Source organism: Pongo abelii, chromosome 23 (assembly GCF_028885655.2).
Source record: "Pongo abelii isolate AG06213 chromosome 23, NHGRI_mPonAbe1-v2.0_pri, whole genome shotgun sequence".
Lineage (NCBI taxonomy): Eukaryota > Metazoa > Chordata > Mammalia > Primates > Hominidae > Pongo > Pongo abelii.
Genome location: NC_085929.1, coordinates 38,731,488 through 38,748,094, shown reverse-complemented (window position 1 = coordinate 38,748,094; position 16,607 = coordinate 38,731,488). Strand labels below are relative to the sequence as shown.

Genomic DNA, 16,607 nt, shown 5'->3' with positions numbered 1-16,607 from the left:
TATCTGTTCATATCCCTGGGCCTTCTACCAAATGACTTGTGTATGTTTTCTGAGATCTAAATCTTTCCTTCTGCCAAGTCTGCAGTGTTATAATTTTATAATCTGTAATAGCATTTAAAGTATTTGGAGTTTGTTTGTTTGTTTTTGTTTGTTTGTTTTGCTTTCTCTTGTTTAGGAAATAGCGCCGTATGCTGTAGAGTTAGGTAGTTGAAAGAATCAAAAAGGAAATAAGGTTTGGTTTGCTTTTGTAACTTCTGATTAAATAACTCACTCAGCAAATACTTGTGAGCTGTGCCAGCAGTAGTGATGTGACAGACACAGACTTGGTTTTCAAAGATTTTATAAAGTAATAATAGATGCATACAAGTAAACATCTGATTAAGACTATACTATACTAGAGCATTTAGGGATGGTAAAGGTGGAACACTTACCCCAAACAAAGCAGAAACTGTTTAGAAAAGGCTTCTATCACTGCATTTTCTCATGAGCATTTCTTCTTTGTTTTTGTGTCCATTTTACACTCCAGCCTGTAGGTGTACCACATATTTAATCATTCCTCTGTGGACATGGAGGCTGTTTTCTGTTTCCCCCTTCCGTAAACAATATTACAACAGATGTCTCTGTAATGGAAATTGTAGCACATGTCTGGATTATCTTCTCAGGGTAAATTTTTAGAAATGGCCTTATTGCATTATAGTATATGAATATTTTTGAGATTCTTGATATATAGTATAAGATGGTCTTCCAGAAAGTGTATATTCCTTGTGTTTTGTACAAAAAAGGGGGTGGGAGGTAGTGCAGTGTGGTGGTAGCAGCGACATCCACGGAGCTAGAAGTGGGCGGTGATGCTGTCTGTCTCCAGTAAGTCATCCAGGATGATGTCGGACGTGGTGCCGATCTTCTTGGCCAGCTTGCTGCTCCATGGTGCTCAGATACAGGTAGCGGTGGAGCAGCTCCCTGTCCAGCTCGCAGCACAGCATTCTGGAGGATGCGGAGGTCCACATGCAGCATCCGGAAGGTGCGGAGGTTGAGGCCTGCGTGGTGCGGCAGCACGTTCAGCAGCATCAGCAGCCTCCAGTAGGTTTTCTCCTGCATGGGCAGTAGCAGCCCGATGCCACCATCCAGGGTGGTGAACCACGTGATATGCTTATTCTCCCACAACCGACTTTTTGCTGAGCCCCTCAGTGGCTCCCTGGCACAGGGTCCTTTAGAATGTGTTCACATGGGCACCCACATGGAAGTCTGCCCAGCGCAGCAGGCACATGCCCCCAAAACTCTCCTTGGCTTCAGGCAGGTACATATGGTCAGACACCAGAAAACCCAGCTGGGTGTTGTCCACCATAAAGTCCACGCTGTACACCTCCAGGGTCTTGGCATCCCGCAACAGGAGGCTCAGCGTCTTGCTCTCCTCCTGGTAACAGCAGCCAGATGCTCTTCATGAGGTCGGCTGCCAGGATGAAGTTCTTGACGCTGATCATCTGGTGGATGTCGAGCTGCCTGTCGATGAAGGCCACGCCCGTCAGCTCGCTGGCCCGCAGGCTCCACAGGAAAATCTTCTGGCTGATGGCCGACACCAGGTGGCCTTGCAGTGCACAGGGCAGTCACGGGCCCCTTCTGCTCCTCCTCGTAAAGGACTTTGAACTTGTTCTTGGTTAAGGGCTGGCCGGGCTTGGGTACCACCTCAATCACATCGATGATCAAGATCCGCCCTCAGCACGTGACCTCCTCCTCCTCCTGCATGAGGCAGGTCCCGGTGGCCACATAGCCTTTGAGGCCCAACCCGGTCTCCTCGCTGCAGAGACACTGTCTTTGTGCTGGTCACATGCTCCCGCTTCTGCAGCTCAATCCTGGCATTGGGAATAGCCTCCCAGCAGACTAGGGAGATGAACTGGATGGAGAAGGCCACCTCCTGGGGGTGGATGCACTGCTCATCTCTCTCGATGGTCTCAAACGCCTTCTCCTCACCAGTCATGTGTGGGATGCAGGTGCACAGTGTATTGGTGCTGGTGGCCACAGCATACATCTTGGACTCCACGTGGTAAGCCACACAGTGGACCGTGCAGCACAGCAGGATCTTCCTGACAGGCCACGGGGAATCATAGGACAGGTAGGCAGGAAGGACGCCGATCCTCAGCTTGCCGTGTCTGTTGAAGTACAGGAAGCCGCGGGGACAGTTGACATTGTGGAATAGAGCGAAAGAGTCGATAGGGCCATTGATGCCCACGGGGTGCAGCCGCAGCACCCCTCAGTCTGTCGCCAGGAGCCAGTGAGGTGAGGGGCTGCAGATGAACACTCCTGAGTAGCCATACATGTCCTCGAAGTATGGAAATGCGCCACGCGGCCCCAGGCCTGGCCCTCTCCTCTGTGTGGCCACCTGCTTTCTTCTTGGATGGCTTCGGCTTCTTCTCACGGAAGCTGATGTTGTGAAGGACTTTCTTAAAGTGGACTTTGAGATTGCCCTGGCCGAGCCGAGAGTCGTGTAGGAAGGCCTTGTAGATAAGTAGCTTTTGGTCCACATGCACCAGCAGGTAAGGCGTGCTCTGGCGGCTGCCCAGCACAACCAGCAGCACCTCCTTGATGAGAGAGGCACCTCCTCGTGGCACATGGCCTTCTCCCTGCGGGCCTCGCCCTGTGTGGTGGGCTCTCCAAAGGAGCTGTCCATGAGGACCCGCTGCCCCACAGGGAAGTTCTTCATCAAGAACACCAGCCACCAGTCGGGGAGCTGGCAGGTCGCCATGGTGCCATTCTCCTGCAACAGCAGGCACCAGTGGATGGGCTCTGTCTGGAAGGGTACAGAGTCCCAGTCGGCAGGGGCTGGCTGCTTCTTCGGGCCTCCTCCTTGCTGGGGCTGAAGAGGGAGTCCAAATCCCCACACAGCATCTCCTCATCACCCACTGTGGGGCTAGTCTCCGAGCCCAGGCTCTCTGCCTCTAAGCCACTGCGGCCCCCTAGCTCATCGTGAGCCCCGCTCAGGCAGTTCTCAATGGTGAACATGCCACTGAGGTCTCGGTACAGGCACAGCGTGATCACCTTGTGCTGATGGTGCAGCGGGGGCTTGTGCAGCACCAGGTGGTGGTGGCAGCCACTGTAGGAGTGTGCTCTTCTGCAGGAACATGGTGACGTGGCCGTCGGCGCTCATGATGACCACGTAGGGGTTGCCTACAGTGCACTGCACGTTGCAGGTGACCAGGTCCACAGGGATGAAGTACAGCTGATTCACTCCTTCCAGCAGGTGGATGCCCAGCAGCGACACTTGGACAATGTAGTGGTTGTCCCCGATGTTTTTGGCAAAGACCGTGGGGCCTTGCGTGGCAAAGCCACTGGTGTCCAGCTCCATGATCTCCTGCCCCATCTGCAGGAATATGGTTGAGTCTTCCTGGGTCAGAATCAGGAATCACTGTCTGCGGTTGTCATTGTCCGCTTCGGGGGTGCTGGGTTCCTGCTCTGTGCCCTCCCCCTTGAGATTCTCTTTCTCCTCCTTAGGCACCAGGGCAATGACTGTCCACATGTTGTAGCAGCCGGGAAGCTCAAAGGTTGTCACCACCTAGGGCTGGATGCTCTTCTGCAGCACCGACAGAGCCCCATTCTTCCCGTGGCCAGAGCAAACCACAATCTCCAGGTCCAGCTGGGGTTGTTCAGAAACTCTTCAGAGAGGAAGGCAGGCTCGCCCATGGCAGCACTGGTGCAGGGTCCAATGTTAAGGATGCTGTCACACGCCTCAAAGGTAGGTGGCCAGCTGTGTGCCCGACTGGGCGTCGCTGCCGTACACTTCAATCTCGTCCACGTCGTCCTGTGACACGGACTTGTCCCTGGCTGACCAGCTGGCCATGCGTCCACTCGCTTCTTCCGTGAGGGAGGCTATTCCTTGTCAGCAGCCTCAGACAGCACTGGCCGGGGGCTCCTGAAGCTTCTCTGTGTACTTGAGGAGGAGAGAGTTGCCCAGGCAAGAACTCAGGAAGAGGGCTCCATGGTGACCATGCTGGTGGTGAGGACGTTGGTGGCTGCCTTGTCAAAAGTGGAACACTTGGACGCTACGCGTGCCATCGGTGATGAGGGTCAGCACGTAGATCTCGCCGCCCTTGAGGGAGATGACCATCTTGTCATAGGAGATGAAGGTGGCCTGGGCGCAGTCCAGGGTGATTCACACACCCACCTGGGTGCACAGCAGGAAAACTGTGGTGCCTGTGGTGAGGCTGCTGAGAGCCACACCATACGGGGGAATGCTCTGGTTCAGGTATAACAGCAAGCTGACGACAAAGACCACCACCCCACCTATGGGCTTGGGCACGGCCAGAGCCTGGGTGCAGTCAAAGGGCAGCTGGTGAGAGATCAGATGACGGGATGCACCTTCTGCGTGATGTTAGCAAGATGGCCACGATGGAGCATGTGTCCTGCCACACAGCCACGTGCCCGGGCCGGTCTGGTTGGGCTCGAACAGGATGGGCTCGTAGTAGCCGTGCAGGAACTGCAGGTCAATGATGTTGAGCAGCTTCTTATCTAGGGCCTGCACATCGATGATGTAGCTTCTATAGGACAGGCCAGCCCAGTCCTATAGAATCAAAATACGTATTTTAAAAATATCTCCAGGTAATTTAATATAAACAAGCTTGAGAAGTTATGTTTTAGGTCAGTGCTACACCCAAAGAAATATGAGAGCCACATGTACAATTTTAAATTTTCTTGTAGACATGCTAAAAAAGTAATAAAAAACATGCAGCTGTGCGTGGTGGCTCACGCCTGTAATCCCAGCACTTTGGGAGGCCAGGGTGGGCAGATCACAAGGTCAGGAATTCGAGACCACCATGGCCAACATGGCAAAACCCTGTGTTTACTAAAAATATAAAAATTAGCCCGGCGTGGTGGCATGCTCCTGCAGTCCCAGCTACTCAGGAGGCTGAGGCAGAATCGCTTGAACCCAGAAGGTAGAGCATGCAGTAAGCCAAGATCACACCACTGCACTCAGCCTGGGCGAAAGAGCGAAACTCCGTCTCAAGAAAAAAAATGCAAAAAATACTTTAAATAGTATATTATAAGCCTGTATATCCCAAATTATTATAATTTTCACAGAGGACACTAACCACATTTCAAGGGCTCTACAGCCAATGGCGACTACCACATTAGACAGCATAGGCCTAGAGCACGACCTAACTATTACATTCCCTTCAAAATCTCTAGTCATCTCTAGTCGATATTCAACTATGGTTTGGGGGGCATAAATATTTCAGGTGCCAGAATTCAGCCTATGCCCATATTTAATGGAGAACATTTTGAACGGCTACTTTTTCAGGGCCATTAACGGGCTGAGAGCAAATTGTACAGATTTCTTACCTTGGAACTTCAGCATCTTTGGGTTCTGATATAGAATTGTCAGCTGGGGCTCCAGTTCCTTGATTTTAGGATCCATCTTTTCCAGCTGGAAATCGGGCCTGATGTCATTCTTCTGAGTAGCCACAGAGTGAAATGAACACATTACACCTTCCTCATTGGGCTCCTTCAGAAGTGAACTGATGCAGCGGATGCAGCAGACACATCCACGACTTAGGTACATGGATTTTTCAAGATAAGATAGGGAGATGAGACATCGACTCGCTTCTTGAAATTGTTCAGCCGTGACCACTCTCTATGGAAAAATGTACATGCTATTAGAGTGTCATGAGTTGACGGACAACACTCCTTGGAAATCTTTCCTCCTTATATACATAGAGATATAGGGGCCTACTATGCACAATTACTAGTGAAACATAATGAAACACAATATAAATACATACATAAAAGACTCAGGGCCTTGAGCTTCTGATATTTTAAATGCTAGCTGGAGTGCAGTGGCGCGATCTTGGCTAACTGCAAGCTCCGCCTCCCGGGTTTACACCATTCTCCTGCCTCAGCCTCCCGAGTAGCTGGGACTACAGTCGCCCACCACCATGCCCGGCTAATTTTTTGTATTTTTAGTAGAGATGGGGTTTCACCGTGTTAGCCAGGATGGGCTTGATCTCCTGACCTCGTGATCCACCTGCCTCAGCCTCCCAAAGTGCTGGGATTACAGGCGTGAGCTACCACGCCCGGCCAGGACTTGATTCTTTCTTTCGGAAGTTGATGTCGTAAAAGTGTCTATATTGGGCTGTCCTGCCACATGTGGCTCTTGAGCACCTGAAATGGGGCATATCAGAATTGAGATGTGCTTTCAGTGTAAAAGGCACAGTGGATCTGGAAAATGTAATGAGAAATAGAGAATGTAAATGATGTTGTTAAGAACTTTTAAAGGTTGGCTGGGTGCAGTGGCATGTGCCTGTAGTCCTAGCTCCCTGGGAGGCTGAGTCGGAAGCATCACCTGAGCCCAAGAAATTGAAGCAACAGTGAGCTATGATCGTGCCACTGCACTCCAGCCTGGGTGATGGAGGGAGACCCTGTCTCTTAAAAACAATTTTAAAGTTAATTTCATGCTGAAATGATAACATTTTCTGTATTAAAATTTTAATTTTTTCTTAATTTATTCTCACCTCTGCTCCACTAGGTTCTCCCCTGGCCTCCAGTTGCTTCCACTGACAACTCAGCTGGAGTGAGCTCCACTTACAGGGGGTTTTCGTGTAGAGTGTCCCTCGTCCCACCTTATTCACATCCTGCTTATCATTCTTAATCCAATCAGATTTTAATTATGCTATATATGAGATTTTTACTGACATCAAAAGCAGATTGCCACAAAGGAGATCATCCTCACTAAAGGGTTTTCAAAGTTAATATGGACAAATACTGCCACATCATTCTAAATTAGGTCTTGTATATCGTGGGTGTTGGTAAGATTTGGGATCAGGATTGAAACTGTTCAAACAAAATATTTGGCATCAAAATTAATTGTTATGAATGGAGCTAATTTCAAATTGTTTTTGATCATGAAAATAAAAACCCACAGTTTGATTAAGGAAATTAGTCAAACTTACTCACAGGTCTTTCCTAAAACCACACTCATTCGACCAGTCATTTATTAGAAAGGACTTACTCTTGTGAAGATCCACGTTTAGAAGAGGTTGAATTCACTTCCACATAATAAATTGTAAATATATTTTTTCTGCATTATGATTTTCTTAAGAACATTTTCTTTTGTCTAGCTTACTTTATTGTAAGAACACAGTATATAACACATATACAAAATATGTGTTAACTGACTTGATATTATGGGTAAGGCTTCCAGTCAACAATGGGCCATTCATCCTTAAGTTATTGGGAAGTCAAAAATTATGCACAGATATTAGACTGCTGGGGGCTCAGTGCCCCTAAAGCCCACATTTTTTAAGGGTCAGCTGTATCTAAAAATCTCAAGAACATTGCCTGTGGCCAGTATTTATAATTTTTTCTTTGCTTTTAGACAAAATCATTCCTGTACATTTAATTCCATTAATATTACTCTCTGTATTTATAAATAGTTTGTGCTTAATCTGTAAAGTGTGAACAGGTTTTAGTTTTTGCATGACTATTGCAGACATATTGAACCACATTTGATAAATGAAGTAATAGTGAAACTACCTGGGGTTTTCTCTCAGCTGCCTCCCTCTTCCTTGTCTCCAGGTGGCGCTGTGTGGAAGTTTATGAAGAGACCTGGTCCAGATCCAAGCTTTCTGTCCCCATTCTACTTTCTGAAATACCCACCAAAAGACACGGACCCCTGGCATCTCATAACCACTCAGTTAGTCATCATTTCTGTTTTTTAATAGCTGAGGATATCCTGACTACCTGCTCTTCACAAGATTATTACAAATTATACTAGTTTAAATTCAAAGGCAAAGTTCCCCCCTTCCTGCTCCCTGGAAACCTTTATCCCTGAATGACATGGCTAAATGGCTAAGCTCCCCTGCACCCAATGCCCTGATCAAGTGTTTCTTCCTGTAGGAGCCTTTCCTTTTGCCCCAAGACAAATCCTTTCTCTGTTGTCCTCCCCTGGCAACTTATAAACACTTGTAACAGAATCTGTTACTATTCTTATTTGTATTGATGTGGTCTTAAAAGAGTCAAACTTAGTTGAGAGCTGTATCTGTGGCCTACATTTTGTTCTGTTTGTTTTGTTTTGTTTTTTCCTTTTTTTGAGACAGAGTCTCACTCCATCACCCAGGCTGGAGTGCAGTGGCGTGATCTGGGCTCACTGCAACCTCCACCTCCCCGGTTCAAGCGTTTCTCGTTCCTCTCCCTCCCCGAAAGCATGCGCCACCACACCCAGCTAATTTTTGTATTTTTAGTAGAGGGAGGTTTCACCATGTAGGCTGGGCTGGTCTCAAACACCTGGCCTCAAGTGATCCACCCACCTCAGCCTCCAAAAGTGTGTAGCCTACATTTTGGATATGAAATATGAAAAATATTTACCAAAAAGTAGACAACAAATAGTTACTATTGGATCCACAGATAATTTAATCAATCTAGTTTCCTTCATATTTCCTCTTGCTTTTCATCCTCCTTGCAGTTTCATGATTCTCTGGAGGTCATCTAAAACAATAATATAATTTAAGGAAGCAAATTTTTTTTTCTTGAGACAGGGTCTTGCTCTGTTGCCCAGGCTGGAGTGCAATGGTACAATTATGGCTCACTGTAGCCTCGAACTCCTGGGCTGAAGCCATCCTCCTGCCTCAGCCTCCCCAGTAGCTGGGACTACCAGTATGTGCTACCAAGACTGGCTAATTTTTAAACTATTTTGTAGAGATGAGGGTCTCACTATATTGCCAGAACTGGTCTTAAGCAATCTTCCCACCTTGGCCTTCCAAAGTGCTGGGATAACAGGTGTGAGCCACCATGCCTGGCAAGGAAGCAAATTTGATTTTACATCATCCAAAGAGTAAAACAAAGGAAGTATATCTGAGTTGTAGTACATCAATAAGTGGAAATATTAAGATTCTATATAAATTATTTGTGATTTCCTTTCTGAGAAGAAAGAGACTACAATTCTTATTACACATGTGCATTTTCAAACATTTCCAAACTTGAGATGAAAAAAAGAAAGAAAATATGAGACAGTAACTATATTTGAGGTATATTCTTTCAACAGACTATAAACGTGTGGGGTTCACACATTTATCAGCCAACAACAGATTCAAAACACATACATTCTTAGTCTTAACAAGGGCTACAAAAAAGTGTGGAACAGCTATCAGTAATATATTTTGTGTTAATATGAATTCTAGGCTTGGGTAAAACATGCAGGTATGATTTATTACAACTTTAGATGTCTTCTTTTTAAATGTTATTTCTCTTTTAGGACTTCGGTCTGATTAAATGTTATTTCTTTTTTAGGACTTCGGTCTGATTAATAGATGTCTTCTTTTTTCTGGTTTCTTGTTTTGTTTTGTTTTGAGACTGGGTCTCTGTCGCCCACTGCTGCTAGAGTGCGGTGGCATAACCATGGCTCACTGTAACATTAACTACATGGGCTCAGGTGATCCACCTCAGCCTCCCAAGAAGCTGGGACCACAGGCACATGCCACCATGCCCAACGAATTTTTTCTATTTTTTGTAGAGATGGGGGTCTCACCATTTTGCCCAGGCTGGTCTAGAACCCCTGGATCAAGTGATCCTCCTGCCTTAGCCTCCCAAAGTGCTGAGATTACAGGTGTGAGCTGCCACACCTGGTTGAGATTTCTTAGTTCTATTATATTCTCTAATATAAAAAAAGAAAGGTCATCGTCCGGTTTTAAGTAGTCTCAGGACAATTACTTTTTCTTTTTTTTTTTTATTATACTTTAAGTTCTGGGGTACATGTGCAGAACATGCAGGTTTGTTACATACGTATGCAGCTATCTAGGCAATCCTATACAACCGTATTGGCGATATTGGCTTCATCCTGGTCTTAGCATGATTTCTCTTACACTCCAACTCATGAGAACTACAACAAATATTCCTCCTAAACAATAACCCCAACCTCCTCCCACTGCTAGGACTCCTCCTAGCCGCAGCTGGCAAATCAGCTCAACTAGGCCTCCACCCCTGACTGCCCTCGGCTATAGAAGGTCCAACCCCCGTCTCAGCCTTACTCCACTCAAGTACTATGGTCGTAGCCGGAGTCTTCTTACTCATCCGCTTTCACCCCTTAACGGAAAACAATCCACTAATCCAAACCCTCACACTATGCTTAGGAGCCATTACCACCCTATTCGCAGCAATCTGCGCCCTCACACAAAATGACATTAAGAAAATCGTAGCCTTCTCCACCTCAAGCCAACTAGGACTTATAGTAGTCACAATTGGTATCAACCAACCATACCTAGCATTCCTCCATATCTGCACCCACGCCTTCTTTAAAGCCCTCTTATTTTTATGTTCTGGGTCCATCATTCATAACCTCAACAATGAGCAAGACATCCGAAAAATAGGAGGGCTGCTCAAAACCATACCCCTAACCTCGACCTCCCTCACTATTAGCAGCCTAGCCCTCGCAGGAACACCTTTCCTCTCAGGCTTCTACTCCAAAGACCTCATTATTGAAACCGCAAGCATATCCTACACCAACGCCTGAGCCCTGTCTATTACTCTCTTCGCTACCTCCCTAACAAGCGCCTATAGCACTCGAATAATCCTCCACACCCTTACAGGCAAACCCCGCTTCCCAACCCCGATCACCATCAACGAAAACAACCCCGCTCTACTTAATCCCATCAAATGCCTTACAATGGGAAGCCTATTTGCAGGATTCCTCATTACCAGCAACATTCCCCCTATATCCCTCCATGGTGGTTTGCTGCACCCATCAACCCATCATCTACATTAGGTATTTCTCCTAATGCTATCCCTCTCCCAGCCCCCAACCCCATGACAGGCCCCAGTGTATGATGTTCTATGTTCATGTGTTCTCATTGTTCAACTCCCCTTATGAGTGAGAACATGCAGTGTTTGGTTTTCTGTTCTTGTGTTAGTTTGCTGAGAATGATGGTTCCCAGCTTAATGCATGTCCCTGCAAAGGACATGAACTCATCCTTTTTTATGGCTGCATAGTATTCCATGGTGTATATGTGCCACATTTTCTTTAACCAGTCTACCATTGATGGGCATTTGGGTTGATTCCAAGTCTTTGCTATTGTGAGTAGTACTGCAATAAAAATACGTGTGCATGTGTCTTTATAGTAGAATGATTTATAATCCTTTAGGTATATACACAGTAATGGGATTGCTGGGTCAAATAGTATTTCTAGTTCTAGATCCTTGAGGAATCGCCACAGTGTCTTCCACAATGATTGAACTTATTTACACTCCCACCAACAGTGTAAAAGCGTTCCTATTTCTCCACATCCTCCCCAGCATCTGTTGTTTCCTGACTTTTTAATGATCGCCATTCTAACTGGTGTGAGATGGTATCTCATTGTGGTTTTGGTTTGCATTTCTCTAATGACCAGTGATGATGAGCTTTTTTTCACATGTTTCTTGGCCGCATAAATGGGTAGACTGCATGTTTCTAAGGAATTGGTTCATTTTATCTGGGCTAACCAATTTGTTGGCATACAAATGTTTATAGTATTCTCTTAAAATCTTTTTAATTTTTATGAAATCAGTATTGAGGCAGGGCTCAGTGGCTCATGCCTGTACTCGCAGCACTTTGGGAGGCTGAATCACTTGAACCCAGTGTTTGAGACCAGCCTGTGCAACATGGTGAAACCCTGTCTCTAACAAAAAACAACAAACAGACAAAAACTAGCCAGGCATGGTGGTGTATGTTTGTAGGTGTGCATGCACTCCAGCCTGGTCGACAGTGATACCTTGTCAAAAAAAAAAAAAATGTAGGGCCGGGCACAGTGGCTCATGCCTGTAATCCCAGCACTTTGGGAGGCCAAAGCGGGCGGATCACGAGGTCAGGAGATCGAGACCATCCTGGCTAACACAGTGAAACCCCATCTCTACTAAAAATACAAAAAATTAGCTGGGAGAGGTGGTGGGCACCTGTAGCCCCAGCTACTCGGGAGGCTGAGGCAGGAGAATGGCATGAACCTGGGAGTCAGAGCTTGCAGTGAGCCGGGATCGCGCCACTGCATTCCAGCCGGGGCAACAGAGCGAGACTCCGTCTCAAAAAAAATAAAAATAAAAATAAAAATGTAGTGATGTTCGCACTTTTATTTCTGACTGTAGGAATTTGAACTTTCTTTTTTGCACTTGGACGTTCTGTGCATGTATCCCAGAACTTGGAGTCTAAACAAACAAAAAAAACCATGCAGTCCACCAACTCTGAGTCATCTTCAGGAAAGAAACAACAGACCTGGAACTGGTAAGAAGACTGAGTCAATAATCAAAAACTTGGCGATAAAGAAGAGCCCTTCAGCGGGACACAGGCCCGCTCCCAGAAGGTGGGCCATCAGGGTAACTAGAAGCTGCTAGCATTCAGTTTGCACAGTGAGGCCCCTCCGAGCCCCTCCCATCAGACCTGCTGTGAGCAGCAACCTGTGGCTGTGGCTGTGGCTGTGACTGGCAGAGGTGTCTGGGGTGGGGCCAAAGTAGTCCCTTGGAGCCCTCACACACTATTGGTGGGAATGTAAATTAGTCCAACCACTATGGAGAACAGTGTGAAGACTCCTCAAAAAACTACAATTGGGGCCACCATGTGATCCAGCAATCCCACTGTTGGGCATATACCCAAAAGAAAGAAAATCACTGTATTGAAGAGATATTTGCACTCCCTTATTTATTGCAGCACTATTCACAATAGCCAAGATGTGGAAGCAACTTAAGTGTCTATCAACAAATGAATGGATAAAGAAAATGTGATGTATATGTACAATGGAATACTATTCAGGCATAAAAAAGGAGATCATGTCATTTGCAACAACATGGATGGAACTGAAGATTATTATGTCAAGTGAAATAAGCTAGTCACAGAAAGACAAACATCTCATGTTCTCACTTATTTGTGGGATCTAAAAATCAAAATAGTTGAACTCATGGACATAGAAAATAGAAGGATGTTTATGAGAGGCTGGGGAGGGTATTGTGGAGCTGGGAGGGAGGTGAGGATGGTTAATGGGTACAAAAAAATAGAATGAATAAAACATACTATTTGATAGCACAACAGGGTGACTATAGTCAATATTAATCGTACATTACAAAACAAACAAACACAAAGTTGCCCCTTGGCTTCGCTGCTTTGGGGGAGAGTGGCCCAGCTCCCCGGGCGACCATCCTGTACTGGCCAGGGTGTGCCAACCTTATCTGGCTGGAAGTTCGGGGCAGCAGGACTCTGACCCTGCCCCTAGTAAGGGGCTTCCCCAAGCAGTGCCATTTAGGGGGACGCCCTGGGTGTGAGCCTGAAAGCTCCAGCTCTCTGCCTTGCCATGTGAATGTGTTCTTTGGGCCACAAGCCCCCACCTCGCTCCTGCCTCACTCCTGGGAACAACGAAGGTGGACAATTGCTCTGGGGGCTGCAGAGAGAAAGCTAAGTGGACTGAGTAGGAGCCTGTGAAGAGGGCAGGAGGATAGATTTTCAAAGGGTAAGGAGTGGGCAGCTTAAGGTTGCAATGGCAGAGGGGGCTCTGACCCAGGACCTGAACTGCAGCCAGCTCTTGGTGTGTGGACCACCCAGCTCTGCAGCTGACCCCTCCACTGACCAAACGGGAGAGGAGCGAGCATTCTCCCCTGTGCATATTGATGCATTGTTTAGCCTTCGCTAAGGGTGGGGTGAAGAGAAGTGTGGGTCTCCTGGGTCAGCGGAGGCTGCCTTTTCTAGTGCTCGTGACTTTTTTTTTTTTTTTTGGAGAGAGTCTCGCCCTGTCGCCCAGACTGGAGTGCAATGGCACAATCTCAGCCAACCGCAACCTCCGCCTCCTGGGTTCAAACGATTCTCCTGCCTCAGCCTCCTGACTAGCTGGGATTACAGGAGCCCGCCATCACGCCCAGCTAATTTTTGTATTTTTAGCAGAGACGGGGTTTCACCATGTTGGCCAGGCTGGTCTCGAACTCCTGACTTCAGATTATCCACCCACCTCGGCCTCCCAAAGTGTTGGGATTACAGGCATGAGCCACCGTGCCCAGCCTCATGACTTCTTATTCCTGGTCCCATACCTGGATTTGTCTCCATCCGTTTTCGGATTTTTAATAGTTTATTTTATCTTCCGGGTTTTTCATCTAACTCCTCTTGTAGACCTCATTGCTCAGAGTGCACTATTAGGGCAAGGTTCTGCCACTGCCACCCTCCATGAATAGATTTCTCCCTCCTGCACTGGGGATATGGAGAGTGGCTTGTTTCTTTCCCTATCTATCCTAGAAAGATGATTTGTGGGGTTTTGGTTTTGGTTTTTTTTGGCACCAAAATGGCAACTGGGTTGGTGTTGGGGGGATACAGCTGGCCTTGGGTGGAAGCGTTCCTCTGCCGTTTCTCCCTGGTTTCAACAGTGTTAGCATTTGTCCATGAAAATACAATCTTTTCTCTAAAGTAGTAAGAGGTGACAGCTGGGGGGAGTGACTGCTGCTGCTTCTGCCCCCAGCTCCCCCTTTCCCCTAGGCAGGTGTGGGGGAGACTCCTGTTGTGACTGAATGTAAGCACCCCCACCTCTGCTGCAGCCAATGTAGATGAAGTGGGGCACTCTTACTGTCTCTTTCTGCTCTTTACCTCCAGCTAAGAAACTTTGGAATTAGGGGGCCCAGGGACCTGGAGAGGCCTTAACCCTGTGAGGAAGTATAGGGGGACCCCTCTCCCACCCTCATCCGCTTCTGAGAGTGGTCAATGTTTACAAGCCCCTGAGTCCCCCAGCCCGGGGACGCTGTTGCTTTCTTTCACCAGCCTCAATCTTCCTGGGCCTTCAGTGCTCCCCTGCCCTTCCTGGGGTTGGGGTGGGGGCAGGCATCGCCCTGTGTTCCCCTGTCTGCCTTGTACCCACAATCATCCCACCGCTCCACCCTGTGTGACTTCCTTTCTTTTACCTACTCCTGTGAATACTCCCTTCTCCCAATAAAACTTGGTGTGTATTCTCAAAAAAATGGAAAAGCCCTTCACCAAATGACTCACTGGTGAATCCTACCCAACAATTAAGGAAGAATTAACACCTTAATTCTTCCAAAGAATTCCACCTTAATCTCTTCCAAAAAAACTGAAGAGGAGGGAACCCTTCTTAACTCATTACATGAGGCTTGCATGACCCTGATACCAAAAAGAGACAAAGACACTACAAGAACAGAAAAACACAGAGCAGTGTCATTTATTAATACTAACGCAAAAATAATCTACAAAATAGGTAACCTAATATAGCAGCATATTAAATTATACACCAAGAACATGGGGAATTTTTTCTCAGAATGCAGGGATAGTTCAACATATGAAAATCAGTCAATGTAGTATGCCACGTTAATAGAACAAAGGAAAAAAAAACACCTGGTGCAGAAAAAGCATTGACAAAATTCAGCCGTTTTTGGATAAAACACAATCAACATGGAATATAAGAAAACTCCTTCAATATTATAAAGCCACATATGAAAACCCTATAGCTAATAGGTTAATTTCGCCATTAATAGCTAATAATGCTGAAAGACTAAAAGCTTTTCCCCTGAGATTATGATCTAGACCATGTGGTCTACTTTCATGACTTTAATAAAAAATGATGTGATTAGAACACTTAACATGAACTTTACACCTTAACAAATTTTTCAATGTACAAAACAGTACTTAATTGTAGGTACAATGTTGTACAGCAGATCTCTGTCACTTATTCATCTTGTTTAACTGGAACTTTCTGCCTGTTAATTAGCAACTCTCCATTTACCTCCCCCCACGCTCCCTGGCAACTACCATTTCACTCACGAATTCTATGTATTTGACCATTTGGGGTACCTCATATAAGTGGAATTATGCAATATTTGACCTCCTGTGACAGGTTATTTCACTGAGCATAGTGTCCTCAAGGTTCACGCACATTGTTGCATGTTGTAGAATATTCTGCCTTTCAAAGGCTGAATAATATTCCATTGATGCATATACCACATAGTCTTTATCCATGCATCCACTGATGGACATTAGGTTGTTTCTGTATCTTTTGTGAATAGTACTTATGAACATGGGTGTGCAGATGTATCTTTTTGTGATGCCAATTTTTTTGGATACATGCCCAGAAATGGAATTGTTAGATCACTTGGTAGTTTTTTTTCAATTTTTTGAGGAGGCTTCATACTGTTTTCCATAGGAGCTGCACCATTTTGCCTCCTCACCAACAGTGTACAAGTGTTCCAATTTCTTCATATCCTTGATACTTGTCTTTTTTTTCTTTTTTTTAATAATAGCTATCCTGACAGGTGTGAGGTGATATTTCATACTGCTTTTGATTTGCATTTTCCCGATGATTAGCGATGTTGAACAATTTTTCATATACCTCTTGGCTATTGGTATGTGTTTTTTTGAGAAATGTCTAAGTCTTTAGCCCATTTTAATTGGCTTATTAGTTTTTGTGTTTTTGCCATTGAGTTATGGGGGGTTATTTTATATTTTGGAATCAACCATACTTCCTCTATTCAACATAGCATTGGAAGTCCCAGCCAGAATAAGTGGGTAAGAAATAGAAATAATTAAAAGGCATTCTAACTGGAAAAGAAGTAAGATCATCTCTATTCACAGATGACATGAGATCAGGAGTTCAGGACCAGCCTGGCCAACATGACACAACCCCATC

General features: G+C 46.0%; 1 pseudogene; it reads right to left on the bottom strand.

The window, feature by feature from the left end:
• Window positions 1–437: 437 nt before the first annotated feature.
• Window positions 438–5,548, bottom strand: LOC100437744 (cleavage and polyadenylation specificity factor subunit 1-like; annotated as a pseudogene).
• Between the last annotated feature and the right edge of the window lie 11,059 nt (window positions 5,549–16,607).